The sequence below is a fragment of the Macaca thibetana genome, chromosome 8 (assembly GCF_024542745.1).
Source record: "Macaca thibetana thibetana isolate TM-01 chromosome 8, ASM2454274v1, whole genome shotgun sequence".
NCBI classification, from domain to species: Eukaryota; Metazoa; Chordata; class Mammalia; order Primates; family Cercopithecidae; genus Macaca; species Macaca thibetana.
Genome location: NC_065585.1, coordinates 72,211,284 through 72,232,550, shown reverse-complemented (window position 1 = coordinate 72,232,550; position 21,267 = coordinate 72,211,284). Strand labels below are relative to the sequence as shown.

At 39.8% G+C, this 21,267-nt stretch overlaps 1 protein-coding gene across 1 annotated transcript in view; it reads left to right on the top strand.

Annotated features, from left to right (window-relative positions):
- The window catches only part of KCNB2 (potassium voltage-gated channel subfamily B member 2), a 410,457-nt gene that overhangs the window by 90,227 nt on the left and 298,963 nt on the right, over positions 1 to 21,267 (top strand). The gene's annotated exons all lie outside the window — the stretch shown is intronic.

The following is a 21,267-nucleotide window of genomic DNA, read 5'->3' as shown; positions in this document are numbered from 1 at the left end:
GTTGTCTCCCAGTTTAATGTTGGAAGCTGGTCTTCATACATCCCAGAAGTGTTCATCGTGTTCATGTAACCTCAAGCATAGGCAACATTTCCCTCATTCATGTTATTTCACCAGCTCTATTAGACCCTGAGACAAATTATATGTACTAAACAGTTTGCCTTTTAAAATATGTTTGTATTATCTATAATCAATTTTTTAAAAATCATTTTGTCAATTAGTGCATATTTCATGAGTATCTATGATGTTACCAAGCCCTCTGAGAAATGTTAGGGATAAATTGATAAATAACAGTCTAATTCTTATGGAATGTACATAGAAAATAAACAGTGTTTGACTTTTCTGAGGCCTTTTTTTGTTCTGCAAAATAGGAATCAAAATGTTTGCATAGTTTCAATATGTTATAGACATTTTAAGTGGCGTATAAGTGATTTCAGAAGAAGAAAAGCCTACACTTCTGTAACTAGTCTTCTGGATAATATCTACACAGTCTTTCACTGTAATCCAAGAGTACTGAGATTAATTGGAGCATTTCTTGACCCTCCAATAATAGGAGACATTCAAACGTGTTATTAACATAATCTGCCATTGTAGAGAACAGCTGAAATAATGTGATATGAATATCATGATCAACCTTGATGGAATAAACATCTTCCTACAGATGCACAGTGAGATGGGGATGAAAGCCCTTTTTCTGTGTCAAGCTTCCAAAAATGGTTAATTTATTACTCTGAATACTTTAGGCAAATTACAAAGAATGGAATGAAGAAGGATGTGAATAATCTAAGTAATTAAACCCTACTGTGCAGCTTCTTTGAAAGTTAGTCTAGGGTTTATGCCATAGAATTATGTAAGAATCTGTTAAGAGAGCTTATTGTTTAATTGTTCTGGTCTATATAACAGTGTTAACTAAAACATAACCTGTGTTCAGTAGAATTTGGTTTGAAGTGGGTTTATCTCCAACCCCTATCTACTAAAATGCTCCATGCATCTTAGTTACCTGTAAGAAAGCCCCGTAGTAAAGCTCTGAGAGCTCCCAGACACCAACATTTCTATTTGGGATCTGTTCCAGCTCCTGCTAGAACTTGCCATGTGGTTTTATTCAAGACACCATCTACCTGAGCTCGAATTTCTCTATCTATAAACCAAGGGAGTGGGCCCCAAATTCTGATTTTATCAAAATCAGAATACTATAAGAAGGAAAGTGGAGGTTTACAAATACCATTTTTGATGTATCTTCATTGACTAAGTGTTAATTATACTGCCATTTCACTGCAGCATTTCTGTTGTAAAGACTTCTGTTCCAGTGAGTCAGAGTCAATCAATGTTGAGGTTAACTTTCTCTGGCTATATTGATTGGGTGATAGTTATCCCCAAAGCTGGAGGAAGCAAATAAATTCCTTCTACCAACTTAAATTGTAGAGATGTCTGTCACAGTTTAGGGGCATTTCTTGCTATTTGCCCTTCTGGAGTTGTTTTGATTCCAGGAGTACAGAGACTCAACTCCAGCTTTGAAGAGGAAGGTTGGAGATGAACAGAGGGAGATACCTCTGAGCCCAAGGAAGCAGCACCAAGGATAAAGTGGGGAAGAAAACCAAGTGTCACTTATTGAAAAGCGAAGGCTGTGATCTGCAGTTTCTGATTTGTTCTGATAGAAGACTTTGGAACCCAAACCATCTGGACACATTTCTGGGACAATAAAGAACTGAAAAAGGTTTTACAAATAGAAGGAAGGTGGATAGGTTATCAGGGGAAAATATGAGTCACGACCTTGTGGACTAGTTTAGAGGAACCAGATTCCTAGCACATAGGAGGCCTTAACCAGATTAAAAAGATAACTGATTTGTCATATTTATCTGCCTGGTCATATTCAAAAAGCTTCACCTGTATTAGCTTAATTAATTCTCATGACAACCACTACAGGTAGGTCTTTCCTCTCCTTATTTAATAACACGAGAACATGGATTTATAAAGAAGTTAGGTGCCCCAAATCACAGTTGTGAAGCATCTGACCCACTGAGGCTGACCCCAAAGACAGACTGTCATTGGCACAAATGTCCTTTCTGGCTCTAGGCTTCTTAGTTCCCTCATGATCACCCCTTCCTTTCATGGCCCCCCAGATGCTTGAGCACTTCCTGATTGGTGCATAAGCATGTGTTCGTTATTTAAGAGTGCTTATGCCAGTAGGTAGCTTATCTACAAATCATTACTAGAGACAGAATTAGGAGCCATGCCTCCTCCTCATTTCTCTACTCACTCGGCTCTTCTTTTTAAATCAATCAAGTCTCCATAATGTTCCTATTAGTAAAATACTTAAACATAAGCTATTTTACAAATATGTGCTAAGTTCTTAAATATCTTCATTCTGCCTCACGCATGCTTGGCTTTCTGTGCTAGTGTCTCAGTCAAAGCATATGGAATTGGATAGTTCGGGTAGAAAGCTTCTCCAATTATCTATATGTTCAGAAAACTGGGAAAACATCCTCGAAGAAGAAGCACATATTAAGTGCCTTTTCCCTGACAGATTTTAGCTTACCACAGGATTTCAACCCTTTGTTCTTGGGGAAGTACTTTCTTCAGCAACAAAAAAGATAACATTATGGTTCTGTGGTACACTGTGATGTCTCTCAAACCTTCTTTATAAGCCTGAGATGGCTTTTCAGAAATGGTTTTTGCTCAGAGGTATGGGTTTTTTTTTTTTTTTTCATTGAACAAGGAATGGAAAATATGCTAATTATAATTGAATAATAGACTCAAAATTTAGATTAACCCTACCTGATCACACTAACAAGATACTGTGATTCGGCATTCATTTGTTTGGTCAACACATCATATTGAGCATTGCAGTAGGCAGATTCATATGGCAGTCCCCATGACCCCCACCTCCTGGTGTTCAAATGTGGATGGGGCCTGTGACTTGCTTAAAAACAACAGAGTAGGGAAAGGCAGTAGGATGTACTTGGTTACATCACATAACATTGCAGTGCCCCTCTTGCTGGAGCCTCTCCTTGCTGGCTTTGAAGATGCGAGCTGCCATGCTGTGGGCTTCCCGTGTTGGGAGCTCACCTAGCCAGGAACTGAGGGTGGCCTCTTAGAGCTGAGGGAAGCCTCCAGCCAACAGTTAGTGAGAAATACGAGTCCTCAAGATCACATCCTTTAGGAACTGAATTCCGCCAACAAAAGCAGATCCTTTCCCAGTCAAGCCCCATAGGAGACCTCAGCACCAGCCAGCAGACACCTTTCTAGCAGCCTGGTGAGACACCAGCGGGAGACGTAGTCAAGCCGTGTCCATATTCCTGACCCACAGAAGCTGTGAGATGCTAGGCCTCTGTTGTTTTAAGTCACTGAGTTTGTGGTAATTTGTTATATAGAAACAGGAAACTAATACAAACACCCTCAGTATTCCAGACACATTTTGAGGAATTGGAAATGGAGCAGTGAACAAAATGAAGTCCCTGTTCCAAGGAGCTTGCATTTCAATAAATCTAAAACATAGACATTTTAGAAGCTTTAATTCATCTCAGTTTCAAAGTGAAAACCTCAGTGGTCCCAAAATGGGAAAGAAAAATGTACTTAAAATATTTATTTTTTACTTTTACTATTATTTTTTGAGACAGTCTCACTCTGTCACCCAGGCTGGAGTGCAATGGCGCAATCACAGCTCACAGCAGCCTTGACCTTCTGGGCTCAAGTGGTCCTCCCACCTCAGCCTCCTAAGTAGCTGAGACTACAGTCGTGTGTGACCATGCCTGGGTTATTTTTGTCTCACTTTATTGCCCAGGCTGGTCTTGAACTCTTGGGCTAAAGTGATCTTTCTGCCTCGGCTTCTCAAAGTGCTAGGATTGCAGGCATGAGCCACTGAACCCAGAAAAATGAGCATTTCTTTTCTGGTCCAAAGAAGGGAAAATAATGCTGGACATATCTCAGTATTGACTTACCAGGTGATCTTATTCAAGGAAAGAGTGGGAGAACAGGGGTTGTCAGCTACAGAACACGAGTTCTCCACGGACTGTAGCTTTAGAATCAGAACTTTGCAGTCCCACGATAATGCAGTCTTACAGTATATGTCACTATTTCAAAAAAAAAAAAAAAGATGCTGAAAAGCTTAAATGCATAACTGCCAAAAGTCACCAAAATAAGAAAAACAATTTCAAAATCAGCCTAGTGATTTTGTTTCTATAGAAAGACCATTGTCTAAAAGAAAACCTAGAATTCATTCAGCATTTTCAGAAGATCGAAGTCACATTCAGGGACAACATGTATGTTAGTTCTAGTGTCCAGACAAGACAGCTAAGAAGGGCTTGAATTTTCACACAAGCTACCTGGCTTTATAAGTAACCCCAGAATGCTCAGGCACACAGGCCACAGAATGCCCAGAAGACACAGGCCATAGTCCACCCAAAGCCCAGTGTCTAGCAAATTTGAGCTGCCAGTCACTTGGGGGACCAAGGAGCCTGTACTGTATTTGAGAAACCACAAAGCTAAGCCCACATTCTATAGAATAGACTTTTGAAATTAATGTGTAATCAATCACACTCAGAATATATTTGGGCAGCTTATATGTACAATGTGTTGCATGCAGTTAAATGACTAATATTTCTATTGCGGTGTACAGAAGGTGTTCATAGAACTAGCTCTTGTTTAATCGCAGTTATGGTTATTAATAAGATGTATTGAGCACTAGTTCTGTCTAGACCTTGTGCAGAGTGCTTTGATATGTTTTTAATTTTATTTTCTTAAAAGGATTATTGTCCCCATTGAATAGATGGGACTAAACCTTAGAAAGCCTAAGACACATACACAAGATCCAACAATGAGAAAATGTTGGACTTACAATTTTAATTCAGGCAGTCTGATTGCAGAACTGGTGCCCTTGACCGCTATGCATGGCACCTCCTGTTAATGTGACAAGCACGGTGTCAGATGCCGTGTTCTTTCATTTGTTCTTTATAACAACCCTGCAAAAGGTATTTGGGAGTGATGGGATGAGCCTTGAAAAACTCTTTCAAGTAATTAGTTTAAGAAAGAGGGAAGATATCGACATGCATCTTCTGATGCCATAATCACTTTTTACATTACCAGGCTAACTGGGGGCTCTAAGGGCTATTGTTCTAAGTAGGAAACCATTGTGTGTTAATATTTATCAAGTATTTAGAAGATCAATCTACTTCCAAGACCTTCCCCATCAGTTTGATAATGCCTAAAATTCTAAAAGCTCATGCCAAATTTCTTTACCTTAAAGCTTTGAAATTATTCTTAGTCATTTACCCTTATCAGTCATGTATACTTTAGTAAGAATAAGTTTATCTCATTCATGAAAGTAGATTTTTATGGAGAAGAGGATGCAAAAACTTGAGGATTGCAGATGCTGAATCTTCTTTAGAGAAGGTCACTAAGAGTGAAGAAAAGAGCAGATGATATTTAGCCTAATGGCTACCAGAGATATTAAGAACACTTTCTGGAGGTCTCAAATTTGTTTTTTTTTTTTTTCTGTATAACTAATTATATTTTCTATCATAGACAACCTTGTGTATAACCTAGAAATGGTGGAAAGTATATGATCCAAAAGCAAGGTACCATCAGTTCTCCTCTGTACTTATTTTGAAAATTGGAAATTGTCCCAACACATTTGGATACATTAGAGAACAATTTGAACATAATGAAAATGTCTTGTTTTTTATGCGTGATTTTTATCCATGATAACACTAGGTGAATGCAGAAAACTGCATCCAGATGAACAGAGCTGTGTAGTAATGTGCAAACTGCACACAGGCTCACACCTCAAACATCTGCCAGCTTCCTCTGCTCACCATGTGCTTTGAGCCACACCCATCCACATCTGGCGTTAGAACTTGCCTTCTGACTTCAGATAACCCTCCTTCCATACCTCCTAATGGCTTACTAACTGCAACCTTTTGACACTTACTTCTGCAAGCAAACTCCAGGTCTTTTTTCACGATAAAATATAGTATTTATTGTGGTATTTATGTATTTTTTAATCATTTAACATGTGTAAAACTGTACTGGTTTTGTTAGGTTTTAAAAAAATGTTTCCCTGATGACATGTTTTTTTGTTTGTTTTGTTTTGTTTTGTTTTGAGGCAGAGTCTTGCTCTGTTGTCCAGGCTGGAGTGCAGTGGTGGGATCTCGGCTCACTGCAACCTCCACCTCCCGGGTTCAAGCGATTCTCCTGCCTCAGCCTCCCGAGTAGCTGGGACTACAGGTGTGCGCCACCATGCCCAGCTAATTTTTGTATTTTTGGTAGAAACAGGGCTTTGGCATGTTGCCCAGGCTGCTTTTAAACTCCTGGCCTCATGTGATCTGCCTGCCTTGGCCTCCCAAACTGCTGGGATTACAGGTGTGAGCCATCATGCCTGGTCACTGATGAAGCTTTTAGCATCCATTTTTCTGATGAGTCCTGTAGGATTTTTTGCCTGGTGATTTTTAGGAATGTGTGTGTACGTGTGTAACTTTATTGCAGAACTGATTTTTTTGTCCCTTATTATGCAGATTTCTCCTGTTAGGGGGTGTGTGTGTGTGTGTGTGCCATGCACTTGAAGGGGTAGCTGATAATTATTTGAAGTACTTCTTTTCACAGTGGTTTAGCAGGTTAGCAGATTTTTCCCAAAAAAGAAGAGCTAACCATGCATCAAAATAACACTTTTCAGGAGAATTTCTAGAGGATAGCCCCAAGGAATGATGCTGACTTCATCCTTTATTAAGGTTGGTATCTCAGGAGAAGTTACGCTGATAAACATGTGTGGCCCCCGTACCTCGGGAAGGCAGCTTCCAGCATGCCCCATTTCATCCTTAGATCTAGCTAATATTGGGAGTTGGTGGATTTCTCTTAGGGTCAACATTTGGAAATAGGCCGAGTCCACCTCCCTGCACGCATCTGCTGCTGAATACCATCCAAATGAGAGCCTCACTCTGAGGTTAATGCCTTGGCCTGGTGACCATGCCAGCTCTCTCTTCTTACCTTTATAAAGTCCTGTATGCTTCCCTTCCTCCACTTCAAATCTTCAGAAGTATATCTGTGCTTTTTGAGCTATGGGCAGCCCCGGAATTTATGAAAGCTACAAACATAACGTACTTAATATTTTAGGCACTAAATAAATGCTAATATAACTGAGGAGTGTCAAACCAATTGTTAGGAGGTGAGTGCAAGACAGTGACACCACAGACAAAAAAGGAAGGCATTTGAAGCATTCGTGTCACACGGTAGTCTTGATGTAGGGGAAAGCCAGGTATGGTTAAGTCTCAGTAAGAAATCCATGACTTCTGAAAAATAAATTGAACTCATTCTCAAAGAAACGCTAAAGAGAAGTCTCGGTGTTAACAATGGGAAGGGTCCTAGTAGCAGGGGGAATAGCCCCCACAGTGGCTGGTAACTGCTTATTGAGGGGCACTGTTGTCACCTGAAGTTAATCCCAACTCCACTTCCATCAGTCAGGTAAACTCACCCCTTATGGGAGTCTATGACTTCTAGAAACTCCACACTTAACAATCTGTTCTCTCATTCTACCTTTGTTTTACACAGTATCCCAATGAAAAACAAACTTCTCTTCCAGAATTTCCAAAATAATAATAATAACTATAACTCAACGGTCAGCCTTATTGGTCTAGCCTGAGTCTTATGCCAGCCCTGGGCTAGTCATGATGACTGGTGTGGCAGGGAAAATGTGATGCTCTGATTGACTATGCCTGATTCACATGCTCAGTTTGGAGCCGGGGAAGGAATCAGTTTCACTTGGATCACATGAATTGAGAATAGAAGATAAGCAGTTTCTCAAGGAAAATTGGGGTGCTATCGCTAGAAGGGGAATGGGTTCTGGGCAGGCAGGAACACGAGATGGCCCCTCTAAGAGTCTCCTAAGCCAGGCTGTGTGCTAGGCACTGAGCCTGTGACAGTGAGCATGACACAGAGTCAATGCCCTCCTCTAATTTGTAGTGATTTGGATATTAATTCAGTAAACACACAGGTAAGGAAACTGAGCCTAGAGAGATGAAGTCACGTTTTTCAATGTTGCACAGATAATTACAGCCAACACAGTGACTAGAAATTCTGAAATGATGGTCAATATCAAGATGCCATCTTGCCTTACTCGTATAGCAAGCTGACCTATTTGAAGCATGGTTGTCTGTCTAGCACACATTTGTGTAGGATATTACTGTTATAACCAGTTGTATCCTGGAATTGACTCAAACCAGCTGGTGCAAAATTATTGTGTACATCTCTTTCCTTCTTAGGATTCAGTGAAATAATGTTGGTAGCTTGAAATCAGCTATGGTGGTATTTACACTAAAAATTGGCAACCATCACCACGAGCTGATTGTTACACCTTTACCAACATACCACCAGTTACCATGGTTATAGGAATTTAGTCTTCAAGCAAATTGTTTTTTTCTTTTCCAGAGTATTTAATAAAATTCACATAATTATTGATACAGATGAATAGATGTGACAGGTCAGGAAGTTCTTAAACCACAGAATTTTTGTTTCTTTTTTCTTCCATTCTACTCCAAATCCCAAGGTCTTCAATCTTATACATTTAATACAATTTATATTTTATTTTCGTATTTGGTACATGTTGATCAAAGCGAAACCACAGATGAGAGGAGACTACTGTACCACAAACTAAGCGGCTTCGACAGCAGAAATGTATTGCCTTGCAATTCTGGAGGCAAGACGTCCTAGATCAGGGTGTCAGCAGGATATCTCTATTACTAAGGCATCTGTAGGTAACATGTATAAATTTTCAGCATCAGACTTGACCTTACTAATACTGATTTTTAGCATAACAAACAGACTAGACTTTAGCTATGTTCTTCTTAACTGCCCAAATTAGTGGCCAATCACCTATACCTAAAGTTTTCAACTATCAGATTTGTTAGCATTGTCCTTTGTACTAGCATGCATTTATTTTGGTAAAAGGGGAGAAGGAAGATACATCAAGACACCCCTTGATAAACCTAACTCAAAAAGGAATAAAGACATTTGTATCAGTTTCTGTGGCTGCTGTCACAAAGTGCAGTAGGCACCCCTTATCTACAGGGGATACGTTCCAAGCCCCTATGGATGCCTGAAACTATGGATAGTACTGAACCCTGTATGCAGTATGTTTTTATCTATACATACATGCCTATGATAAAGTTTAATTTGTAAATTAGGCACAATAAGAGATGAACAACAATAACATAATAAAATAAAACAATTATAATAATATACTGCAATAAAAGTTATGTGAATATAGTCTCTTCCTCTCTTTTCCTCACAATATCTTAAGAGTTACCCTATGTACCTAAGGGTAACTGAAACCCCAGCAAGTGAAACTGCGGATCAGAGGAGACTACTGTAGCACACACTAAGAGGTTTAAGCAACAGAAAATGTATTGCCTTGCCATTCTGGAGGCAAGAAGTCCTAGATCAAGGTGTTGGCAGGGTTGGTTCCTTTTGCAGGCTGTGAGGGAGAAATCTGTTTATGCCACTCTCCTAGCTTCTGGTGGTTTGCTGGCAATCCTTAACATTCATTGACTTCTGCGGCATCACTCCAACTCTGTCTTCATCTTCACATGGTGTTCTTGCTGTTTGCATCTCTGTGTCCAAGTTTCCCCTTTTTTATAAGGACATCAGTCATATTGGATTAGGGCTCACCCTAATGACCTCATTTTAGCTTGATTACATTGGTAAAGACCATATTTCTGAATGAGGTCACATTCTCCGGTACAGAGGTTTAAAACTTCACCATATCTTTGTGGGGAGGACACAATTCAACCTGTAACAGCATTGCAATTAAATTGTTAAATTGTCACACACTAATATCAATAGGTAAAATGTTCTTTGTTAAGCTAGAGTTCTAACAAGTAAATATTTCATTCCTTTTGTAAAACAAGTATTTCTGCTGAGTTGATTTCCATATGATTCAGAATGTCTTAAGGACCTGGTCTTCAGCCTGTGCTCCTTGTTCAAATGCAGCATTAATTTTAAGACAGGGCTCAGTCAACTCAGCCCACTGCCTTTTTCTGCCTAGAATAGTTTTTACATTTTTAAAGGGTTAAGTGGGCTGGGCGTGGTGGCTCATGCTTGTAATCTCAACACTTTGGGAGGCTGAGGCAGGAGGATCACTTGAGGCCAGGAGTTTGAGACCAATCTGGGCAACATGGCTAGACCCCCATCTTTTTTTAAAAAAAAAGATTTGCTTTTTTTTTTTTTTTAATTAGCTGGATATGATCACATGTACCCATATTCTCAGCTACTTGAGAGGCTGAGGTGGGAGGATCACATGAGCCCAGGAGGTTGAGGCTGCAGTGAGCTATGTACATACTACTGCACTCCAGCCTGGGAGACCCTGTCTCAAAAAAAAAACAATGGAAAAAAATCAAAAGATAAGTATATTTCATGACGTGAAAATTATATAAAATCCAAATTTCAGTGTTGTCAACAAATAAAGTTGTATTGGCACACAGCCACACTCATTTCATTTGCACATTGTCTATGGCTGCTTTCACACTACACAGGCAGAGTTGCAGAGTTGCAGAGTTGCAAAGGAGACCGTTAGTCTGCAAAACCTGAACTATTTACTCTCTGGCCATTTACAGGTAGGATGCTAATTTTGTTAACTATACCTCACTCACAACTAATTGCTGCTGCTCCCGAATGACACAGCCTAGTCTCTGAAGCAGACAGGCATCATGCTGCCGACCTTTGTGCTGTGAGGGGCGTGTCTTCATTCATAAATTATAGCATCATCATGATTCTGCCTATTTTATTACTATCAGAAGAATCACGCAGCTAATTAGTAAGCATTTAATTAGAAGTCAGAACCAGTGCTGTTAATGGGCATGCTTAATATTCCATCGACAAAATTAACTGCTGACATCAAAGGTGTGTGGTCATTGCCACCTCCAACCCCCGCCCAATATGGCAGCATTTTATGTCTATTTGTTATACATAACTTCCATGTGTAACTTGCATCTTGAAATAATTTAGTTCTGTTGAATCCACTGGGATTGTATTTAATCCTGTCTGTATTAGTTTTCTATTGCTGCCAAAGCAAATTACCACAAATTTAGCAGCTTGAAACACCACAAGTTTTCTGTCTCGGAATTTTCCAGGCTAGAAGTCCAGTGGGCTTGACTGGTTCTTCTGTTCCAGGTCTCACAAACTGAAGTCAAGACGGCAGCAGGGCCACATTTTTTTCTGGAAACTCTGCGAAGAACCTGCTTTCAAGTTCTTTCAGGTTATTGGCAGAAAGAGGAGCTGATTTCTGTCAACAATCTGAAGGAGGGTGGTGGTCCCTGCTTCCTGGCTGGCAGTGGGTGGGAGCCTATCTTAAGGCTACGTGATCCCTGCTCCCATTGCTCCCTCCATTTTCAAGCCGCCAAGGCCATGTCAAACCCATCTCATGCTTCAGATCTTCTCGTGACTTCTGCCTCTAGCTGGAGAACAATCTCTCCTTTTAAGGGCTCATGTGATTAGATTGGTTTCTTTTGGGTAATCCAGGATAATCTCCCTATTTTAAGGTGCATAACCTTAACTACACCTCCAAAGTGCCATTTGCCATGTAACTTAACATATTCAGATTCCGGGAATTAGGGCATGGGTGTCTCTTGGGGGCCATTCTGCCTGGCACGCCTTCTCTGGGTTCTGTGTTCCTAACCTGAGTGTCTGCATCTCTGTTTTCTCCTAGAAGACTCTGAAGGATCAGTACTTGGCCCTAGGGACTGCACTTGCTTTTCCACTTTGGGAGCCCGCAGAAACACTACCCTTTGGTAGTCTCTTTCTATTGCAGAGTTGGCATTTCAAGTTAATTTTTCATGGATGTATCACCATGTTATTCCCATGCAACACAATTAAATGACCCCGGCCACCACAGCTGAAAGCATTTATACTTAGTTATTTCATACAGCTGTGTTAGAAAACCGCTGCATACATCAACTGTGATATAAATGTACCCTGCTAGAGTTGGGCTGTTAACAGCCTGCTTAGACTGATGCTGCGGCCATCAAAAAAGGTCTGTGTGCATCTTGGTTGCCCATCTTCTTTCTCCGAAAGGCAAGAGCCGGGGAGTCAGACTGGAACACCTTGCCACTCTGAAGTTTAGAATACATCCATTTTCATGACTTCTCAAATTAAAGGTAAATTGTCACCTTGCTGTGCACTGTAATGTTTCTGCTTCCCTGTGTAAATCTGGTTGACCTCCATGTTTGGAAGAATTCCTTACATTTGATCCAAATGTAAGAAAACTTGAAGCATTTTGGAAGTTCAGGCTGAGTTATAGCTGCATTTTGGAAATGCTAAGTACCTGATAACTAAAGGGAAATTCCAGCAGAGTGGAAGGGGAAGTAGGGATGGGGAATAATCTTTTTGTTCACTGGCCATGATCCTGGCACAGAGACCCTCAGAGTGCAGACTAGGACTTCTTAAACACTAGCATGCTCATGAATCGCCTAAGATCTTAACATTCACATTCTAATTATAGGGTCTGAGATGAGGCCTGAAATTTCATATTTCTAACCACTTCCCAGATGACGCAAGCTCTGTAAGTCTGTGGGCCACACTTTGAGTGGTAAGAATTTAGAGAATTTAGACTACGAACAAAATGAATCAATTTCTTCCCAAAGGGTTATTTTTTTCACACGAACTATTATATCTAGGTTAAATATATTCATATTACTGGCAAAGTCAAAGAGCTCAGCTTTCCTTTCCTTGCTAGGTATTAGGATTTAAGTACAACTTTAAGGATGCTGCATTTCCTCAGCACAGGAAGAACAACCATGAAGAATGCCATTAGTTCTAATCAACTCAAACCTGATTAAAGAGAATAATGTAATTTAAAGTGAAAATTTTGATTCAAATAGGTTCTTGATGGCAAGATTAGCATAAGAAGATAATTTCTTTAAAATATCTTAAGTATAGCTGGAGAACGAGACAATGTGGTTTAATGATTTTTGTTGATGGGGAGACATTTAGGGCCTGAACTAAAATATTCTCTTCCTTCATTCCCTCCTCTGCATCTCATTTAAGCCCCCTAGAATTCTTTGGAAAGCCTGGAGACATGCTCGCTTTTATCATATTGGGAGCTGGTCCATGAAATATGAATGTGAAATTTCAGCATTTGTGTAACTGCCAGCAGGTGTGGTCTGAATGTGTAGTGCAGCCTCCACTTTCGGATTTCAGGAAAGAGCTAATTCCTCGGTAATGCTCTGTGATGCTTGAAGCTTGGCGTGAAGGCTGGGCATTCCCGGGGAGGGAACTACCTGTCAGTGGTCCTGATTCTCTGTCTGCTGGCAAGGCTGGATCCAAACAAGCTTCCTCCTTCCCCTTTTTGCAGTCAACTGCAAATCCTGAATGAAGGTAGACAGAGGCAACACCCAAGAGGCTGACACCATGTCTTTCACCTTCCAAGATCAAAGGATTTAAGAGTGCTACTAAAGCACTATAATTCGATTTATATGAGATCCTGAATCACCAAGATTAGGCTTGGTTATCATGAAAATGGAGGAATTATCTTCTCAGGGGTTTGTCATCCTGTCAGTCAGCTGATTTGCCTGGTTGACAGGAAAGGCCCCAAGGGAACTCCATGTGATTCTGCTGGGGAATATGAAGCCCAGTATCGAATGAAGAGTGCCCTGTCTCTGCTGCTGGGATTGCACTGTGGTTTAGCGGGAAATGTTCCTAGGCTTCAGTTTTATGTTCTCACCTCTAGTATTGCCAGGGGCAGCCACTTGCTGTTTTCATAGGATGGAGGTCCCCTGCAAATGCTGGTAAATGCACTGCAGTGTTTAATTAGGAAGAAGTATGCACAAACTTCATTTGGTGTGTGGCATATAAAGAAGAGAAGGTAAAGCATCTCTGTCAACAAAGAATTCAAAGTGTAAGAACTCCTGGCTGCCTTCAGCCTGACAGAAAGTGTCTTATCATCTGTGTCTGCTCTGCAGCATGGTAGTCAACAGTGCAGGCTTTAGAGAGAATCAGTCTGATTTCTGATACCTGCCCTACTACCTACTCATTGTGTCACTGAGCAAATTTTAATTCCATTGTGCCTCAATTTCCTCATCTACACATTGGGAAGAGTAGTACTGTACTTTATAGGGTTTTCATTAGATTAAATAAGTTTACAGCTCTGAAGTGATTAGAACAGTGCATAGCATTTATAAGTCTGCCAGGAAGGTTAGCTCTTATTCAGGTGCTCAGAGAACTCGAGGTAATAGCAGGGAAATCAGAAGACATGGGTTCAAATTCTGACTTTTTCATAGATTTAGGTCTATCAGTGTCTCTGACATTCTTTGTAAAACAGGGACTGTAATATCTATCTCCCATGGTTTTAGTTAAGCTAAAATAACAGTTTATGTGAAAGAGTCCAGCAATAAATCGTCACTCAGGGACAGATGGTTGAAGTCTTACTTATTATAGCAAATATGTTGTCCTAAAAGGTATTAAATTAACTGATAGCAAGCAAACTAGATTTTTATGTAAATTAGAAATCTATTTGCAGGCAAGTAGCCATTATGAATTATGGAAGGGATACAATTTTCCTCTATTTGGTTCTAATCCTTTCATTTTGATTAGATTAAGTTATAATCCTGACAGTGACATTTATTGAGTGCTTTTTACTTTATCTCATCAGTCCTTGGTACACTCTGGCAATATTATGGTAGATAGTATTATGATCCCTGTTATACTGCATGTTGGAAATATGTGGCTCAGAGAGGTTAAGTAACTTACCTAAGGTCACACAGCTACAAAGAAGCAGAGGCAATGCTGTAGCCTACTCCTCTTTGACTCCCAAAAAAAAGTGCTCTTTATAACTATGGTGTTTTCTCTTCTCTACATCAAGTCAAATCTCGTGGTCTCTTAGAGCAATTTTTGTCATGACAGTTCAAATTATAGATCAGATATTAGTTTTAGTTCAAAGGCAGAAGCAGTCTAACTTCAAAGTTAGAAGTAGTCAAATGAGAAGAAAAACAAACAGCCATAAAAATCCGACATTGGCCCATTTCTGCCACCAACATGCCATAAGACTGATCATTGTTTTCCAGTCTTGAAATATCTTCTCCCCAAATCAGAGGCAGCCCCACAGTTTTGTTATAGGAGAGGCTTCTGGACAATATTGAGTCGAAAGGGGAGAGTGGTGGTTGATGCTCTTGCCTTGAGTGTAAATTTGCCAAGCAAGCATATAGTTTGTGTTACAATACTATGCTTGCTAGGTGGTTTGGCAGGCTTCGTAGAGATTTTGGAGGCTAAAGCCCTCCTGCACATCACAGTCTTACACCTTTGACTCAGTTTCTGCTAACAATAACCAAAGTATATGAGGATGCGATAGTTTACTGCACTGTGTGGCCAGTATTTAGTAGTGTTACTAGAGTAAACCAAACCACAAAAAACAGTTCTATTCTAAAAAAAACTCTGTATTTTACAGTGGCCTGGTCAGGAAAGTTAATCTGTTTTTGCTTAGCAAGTGGTAGGAGATTTCACAGTTTAGTTCATTGCTTTTATAAACAGTGTTTTCCTTCCTCTCTCTGAGTAGATCTTTTTTTGTAAGGAAATTGGAGCTATCAATCTATCCAGTGTAATTTCATCCTTTTCCATCAGATGATCTCTACTAATGAATCAGGAAGCCCGTGTGTGGGCTGGGAGACGGGAGGGAACTGAGAAGATATAGAATGAGGAAATGTAAGCAGCACTGCCAGTGATGCTCATGCAGCGAAGATATGCCCCACTGTCACTGTTATAGCCTCTCTGTCTCACACTTCTTTAAAAGCTAATTCTTGGAATCCTTGGCAGAACCCTGCGAGTCCTTCTTCTCTCATCTCCCTTCCGTGCCAATCACATTTAACAGACTACTTGCTTGGCTATGCACTTGACTAAGACTGTTCAACTACAGGTCACTAAAGACGTGCCATCAAGGGATTGCACAACCTCATAGGAGAATATGTGACACAGAGTAGGTGCCGAGAAGCCTACTGGAAGACCAGATTGGAAGATAGTTGAGAGGGAGAAAAAAAAGAAATGAACAAGCTATGGAATAAGAAGTAAGTTATAAGGGCAAAGACACATGGGCCGTATGTCAGTGTTTCCTTGCTGCTCCTCTCACCAGCTCTGAGACTGTGGCCAGCTTAGCCTTTGTGTTCTTATCTGCAAAATGGGATAATAATAATACCAATCTCCTATTACTGTAAATATTGAGTGATAAAATGAATGGAAAGCAATTAGCACTTAGCACTTTTGTTCATTCACTGTTAGAATTATCCCTTTCCCCCACCATCATAGAGTTCAGTCTCTGCCATTCAGAACTCTGTAAGGGATCATTTATGATCCTATGACCTTTGAAATGGGTCAGGACCTATTCTTCTGTCCTGTCTTCTTTTTTCTCTTTATTTTTATCTTTCACATGTCAGTGAAACTAGAGTGAGCACCCTAAAGTTTTCCCCTGTGGCTCTATGGAAACTCACAAAAGATTGGGAAACTACCACGAAGTGAAGGCTTTTCACTCTCTAATCCCAGGAGCTCTTTCCACCTAGGACACCGACCACCGGGCTTCATAAGTGTTGCTGATTCTTTGACCTCTCTCTAAAAATAACTACATGATGGTCTCTTCTTCACAGCTCAAGGTAAAGCCCCTCTTGTAGAAGCCGGGTTCATCTTCTAATTAGCATTTCTACTTGTGTAGTTTTCTTGTATAAGACAAACAAATATTTTTAAGCTGGCCATAAAGTTGGAACTGCCGTCTAATTTCTGCCTCTGAAACAAAAATCGCACAAGCCGGCAGTGCACCCAAACCACTATGAAATCCAGTCTCAATCAAGTCAGACTCTTTTGTAACTGGAAAAAACTCAGAAGCCGTTTAGTGCCATTTTCTCAATTTTATGGTTGAAGAAATTATATTGGAGAGGTTAGATGACCTGCTAAGCATGTAGTTATTCCAGAAGAGCCTGGAACCTTTCCTACTACATTGCATTGTTTTCCACCCTCAAATGGAAAAACTAAACACCCTTCTCACCTTTAGAGGATCGATGCCTGAAGGAATTGCTTCCAAGCATTTCAGACAGTATTAAATCTATCACTCAACTTATGTAGATCACTGTGACTTCCTTGAATTTTCATTATTGGCTTCCAGGCACATGCAGTGTGCTTAAATCATCACCTATAAAGCTCCTTCTTTCTACCTCCAGTGATGGCATGGGTTGATAATATGAATTGGTTTTTACAATTTTAGATACTTCTATGGTTAACAAATCCATCGTGATAATAAAGGAAGCTAGAACTATTGGTAGTAGGTCCCCGACCTTGGAAACTGATGAACACATCTTCCCCAGCTTGATCTTGGCTGCATCTGAGAAGAACCCTGGGCTGCATAACTCCTGGGTCTGACCCAACATGCTCTACCACCCACAGCAACAGCACAGAAATATAACCAGCAGGACGTCTATTGATTACACATCCACAAGTTATATTACTGATTACCTACTCCTCAACCTTCAGGCAGGCAAACACATTTTCAGCTCTCATGAAGTCATTTATTTTCACGCTTCTTAATATGTCACATTTTCTTCCCTTGGTTCTGGACTTTTCTACCTCTGGCTGTGAGGTTTGCCTTTTGTATTATTTGCCCAACAGAGCCTCCTTAACCTGGTCTCTTTTCTGCCTCTCACCCAGATATTCTGCTGAATTACTCTCGCGGATAGTAGTATGCTCTTTCCTAAGGAGGGTTGTGCAAGAGTACAAGGGAATCTGTAACTTCATCTGAGTTTGGCTTCTCAGGCTTCATGATCACTGAGTAGAGCAGTCATTTGGAACCCATTCTGGTTGTTTCCTAAAGTCACCAAGGAAGCTTTGAAAAATGCAGGTGCCAGGCCCACCAGAGACCAGTGAAACACAATTTCAAGGGAGAGGGCATGACGTTGGTCTATTTATTGAGTTCCCCAAGCTAATCTAATGGGCAGCCAGGGTTAAGAGCTACTCACCTGGAATTTTCCTGTAGCAGACAATAAAACTAAAAATAGAAATACGGAATGGAAACCCAAAAAGGTTAAACAGGTGGCACGATGTCAAGTAAAGGAGAACTGATAGCAGAGAAGGGGGAACAGGGTGCGTGTCAGTATGTCTTGTTTTTTTTTTTTTTTTCCTGTCTTTTCAGGAGTCGTTGGTCAAATGCATCATTGCATGATTCTAGCATTGTAGCCCAAGATGGGATGATGGTGACCCTGATTTGTGATAAAGAGGCTTTTTGGCCTTGTTAAGCAAGAAATGAAGGAACAAAGTGGTGTGTGGTTTGTTTAGTGGACAGTGACCATTACTGTGATTCCAGTTTATGCTTGCTGAAGTGAGCCTATTATTTTTATATTGGTCTTCCCATAAGACAGCAACTTCTCTAATAATGGAAACGTGCCTGTGCCAGACACACAGCAGGAGCTAAATATGTGCTTGTAAAACAAATCAAGCAGGAATGAGTAAGCGAACAGCTGAATTACACCTATGGGCCAATCCTCTGTTTTGTTGATTTTTTTTTCTTTATTATGGTCATCAGTGATCTGATGTCAGGGCATATTGTGGAAGTGAAGCAGCCCAAATCCTGTCTTCTCAGAGTGAAATCCTCTAGAAAGTTATGACTTAGTCATTTTTAAGAAAATGCTGCTTTCGGTGGATATCTGTAGTAATACTCAGTCCAGTGGTGCTGGAAACACTGATGCTGAGCAATATTGATTTTTTTAGAAACTTCATTAAAATTTTTATTTTTAAGCTTTACAAAATCAGATCATAATAGGAGACTACAAGAAAGTCTACGAAGTGACTCATGATAAAAAATGTATTAGGAAAAAGGGGTTTAATTATAGTTTATAAACTATTGATGTTACATTATGGTTGGTTTTAACATAGCCAATAGACTCTTCAAGATTTTGATGAAAAACTTTATCTTCTAGACCTAAGATCTTTTAAATTATGCTATTATCAGCTAATCAATTAATTCAATTTTATAGTAAAAGTGTTACAGAACCAGTCTGAGGAAAATGGTATAAAAGTAAAAGAAGTTGGTCTTCAGTGCCCTCTCCAGCCATAATCTTGTAACTTACATGATAAGTGTTCATACTATGAACATCTTTGTAGGTATTGGGAGAGGAGGTATGTGTGTAGGGGGCCGAGAACATGAGTAAAGGGACGATAAGAATTTTGAAAATGGAAGCAAAAGTGCAGATCAAGCACTTGCTGCCTTGTATAATTATGGCATTGATGAAACCGCCCCAAATTCCCTCTTTACAATCCACTAAAATGTTACTGGATGGAAAATCAAAGTACCATATATATGCTTTAATTTGGGAATGATTATTTTGGTGTTAATGGTTCCACAGTTGATAATAGACTTGTTCTCTACCTGTAGATGCATTCGTATTTTCTCATCCCTAAAGTTCCATTTTACAAAGCATCTCACAATATACTTATTTTTTCTGTCACTATCCAGGTGAGCTAAATCACATTCATATAATTAGTTCTTTACTGTCTATTCAAGGGAGAGATATGTATTGTGTGTTTGTGTGTTAGGCAAAAGAAATGGGCCTTCTAGATGTTCTGACTTTCACCTTCTTTCCTTGCTTAGTTACTCTCATTACTAAGGCTTCCTGTCCTTTTACCCTTTGTTTTTATATCACGTTAAATTAGACACCAACGAAACTAGATAACTTTGGATCTCCTTAAGCCATCTGAAGGCCACGAGTGTATGATGACCAAACACCAGAATCTGGGGACAGACTGTCTAGATTTGAATCTTGACAATGCTTCTTCCTAGCAGCATGACCTTAACTAAGGGCAGGCTACTTAACTAAGACTCAGTTTCCTCATCTGTAAAATGAATACAGTCATATTACCTACCTCATAGGCTAGTCATGAGGATCAATAACATACTGTATATAAAATAACACATGTAAGTGCCTAGGATAAGTGAGGAGCTAGATGGTTGTTAAGTACTAACTGCAGTGCCAGGAATTTCATAGGAAGCCATAACAGCTACACATGTGTGCCTTCATAAGCCAGAAACACTTATTCAGTGAATTGTCAACTACTTATTAAACATGTCCTCTGAACATAGGACTGTGCTAAGCTCAGCTCAGGATTTGAATTGAACCTTGAAGTTTCATTAAGTAGGATTTAGTTAAGTGGAGAGGAAGAATGATCGATGTTGTTCAGTATGGTAGGTGGCCTCTAGCTAAGTGTGGCTACTCAGCACTCAAAATGTGGCCCATCTGCATTGAACTATGCTGCCAGCATAGAATACACAGCTGATTTTAGAAACTTAATGCAAAAGGAGAAAATGTAAAATATCTCATTAATAATTTTAGATGGATTATATGTCAGACTGATATAGTTTTGGATATATTGTATTAAATGAAATATATTATTACAATTTATTTTACTTATTTCTTTTTACTTTTTAAAAAGATGACTATTAGAAAATTTAAAATGGCATATGTGGCTTCTATTGAATTTCTAGCAGGCAGCACTGTTTTAGATGGCGCAGCTCATCCATCATTAAAAAGAACACAGAGGCGCAGGGAGTGAGCACGGTTTGTGGACTCACACAGCTTACAGTCTAGGAAAGGGACACAGTACCTTACATGTCTGGGTTCATAACTTGTGGGGTTTGAGCTCATCCGTATCATTTGCACTCAGTGGTGGAAGTTGGAGGCAGGATAGTAGCAACAGTGACTGTCACCCACCGAAAGCCCGCCTGCACAACAGAAGAATTTTCCTAACCAGTTTAGAGAACTTAACAGCAAGTTTTGTTTGTCTTCTGCAAAATTGGATATCAAAATAGTAAAATCAGGGTAAAACTGCTCATTGCTCCTTCTGCAATCTTCAGAGCTTCTTTGTTCAGAGAAAAATTTCTTGCACTGGTTGTGTAATATTTTGGCCAATGTAGTTGAGACATATTTTGTAGTACTTTGTTGAAATAATATCAGATGTGAAACAAGCCAGCGTATAGAGGACTCGAAACAAGAATTAAAAAGGCACACTTTAAAGCTTTTAGCCTTGTCAAGAAATAGTTATTTTGACTTTCAGATAGATAGCTTTTGAGCCTGCCAAGTAAAGGAAACGAAATTTAAACTATCTACTAGAGCTTTATTTTTCTTCTCATACATGCCAAATTTGAAGTGGCTGTTCTGCCTTCCAGTGAAGAGCATGCTCTCATGGTGTTCCATGTCTGCACAGTGGGTGCTTTCCATGCACTCTTTCCACACAAAGTCAAAACCATACAATATCTTGCACCTTCATTTT